Source organism: Seriola lalandi, unplaced genomic scaffold, assembly GCF_002814215.2.
Source record: "Seriola lalandi dorsalis isolate HSWRI2012SDOR001 ecotype SW California unplaced genomic scaffold, Sedor1 jcf7180002054511, whole genome shotgun sequence".
Lineage (NCBI taxonomy): Eukaryota > Metazoa > Chordata > Actinopteri > Carangiformes > Carangidae > Seriola > Seriola lalandi.
The window spans coordinates 873,918-875,600 of NW_019525064.1; positions in this window are offsets into that span (position 1 = coordinate 873,918).

Sequence of the window (1,683 nt, forward strand, 5' to 3'; positions counted from 1 at the left end):
GGGGGGGGGGGGGGGGGGGGTCCACGGCAACACAGACAAACCTTATGTGAGAGACAAAGCCTGTCCCATCTGATGAAATCTACCAGTAACTGAGAGACGTCCTCATTCCTGTGGAACGATTTATTTCTACAGACTCATCTACAGCCACAGTCTGGTTTAGATCGGCAGCACTGGGGCTTTTCAGAGGACAGACTGTGACCTTGCATGTCAAAACATCAGCGGTAATGACCATAGACTCAAAGACAAAGTGGACTCAGGGGTTTGCTGAGCTGCACACACCTGAACTGTCCCTTACATGAACATCTGGGTCAGCATTTATCAGAACCAGAACCCTTCCGCTGTCATTGCTGTACTAGAGTTAACACGTGTCCTCTCGAGAACTCGCACAGAGCTCGTTGGTTTCTTGCAGGGTGAGTGTAATAAAAGGGGGAAGTCGTGAAATCTTCCACTACATGAGCATGTGGGAACCCTTGTGTGTTTTGTAACTGTTGTTAATTAATGTCTTACTTTATATAGAAGGCAGTGCAGTGATGGTGGGACAGCAGCAGCTGGATTTTATAACGATTTATTTCAAAGTGTGAGAACGTGTTCATCATGAAGGAGAAAATGATTTTAGGAAAATTCTGGTTATATTCAATCTGAGTCTTAATCTCCCATCATTTGTCGTACAGGTCAGTTCTGACGAACGTCCTGTCCAACAGTGAAACTCTGATGTCTCTTCTCTCTCTCTCTCTCTCTCTCTCTCTCTCTCTGCTGGACACTGGTGAATCTGGATGACTGGTATCATGAAGCAGGCTGTCGAATGGGTCGGTTCCCGTCCAGATCTGAGCAGGTTCACATGAACGAGGCAGAGCTCTTACTTAATTATTAATCCAATCACATGCAACATCAACAGAACAAGAGAAGAATATTTAATGTGAGGTAACATGAAACTGTTAATACAGTGGGCTTTTCCATTTACCAGTTGCTCCATACTCCAACCTTCAACCTTCAGCCTTCAACTGTCGACCTTCGACCTTCAGCCTTCAGCCTCTGCTCATGAGCAAAAGAATACGATCACACAAATTAGTTCTCCCCCCAGGGTGGCTGGGCTCGCCCCACAGACAGGGTGAGGAGGTCAGACATCCGATGGGTGGTCGGAGTGGAGCTGTTGAGGTGATTGGAGTATCTGATCAGGGTGTGTCTTCTGACCTCCTTCCATTGCAGGTTTCCAGGGCACACCCAGCTGGTGGCAGTAAATGCAGATGTTATACATCTCCTCTGGCCTGTGAACTCTCTCAGAGGGGGGGCGGAAAAGGCTGCTGGGGAGGGAGACGTTCTGACTACCTTATAAAATATTATGTTTGGTTGTCTTGGTTTCTCACATATCTAATTTAGGACAGCTCGTGACAAGTGTCCAAAGTTCTGATTGCTGATCTGATTAGATCTCATTTAAAATGCTGCTGCCAACGTTAGTGTTGTCTTTTTGTTTGGGACAAGTCAGGGTCTGACTGTAGCCTGATTGGTCTGATTGGGTCTCTCTGGAAAATGTCATGTTTGATTGGTTTTCCACAGATTTGCTGAAAGACCTCTGCACTGTGGTTCCTGGAACGTTTTAACCTCTTTCAGCTCATTGTTTTTGGTTTTACAGACCACAACTTTACAGTTTTGGCACCAAGCACCAGACAGAGACAGTTAGTTAAT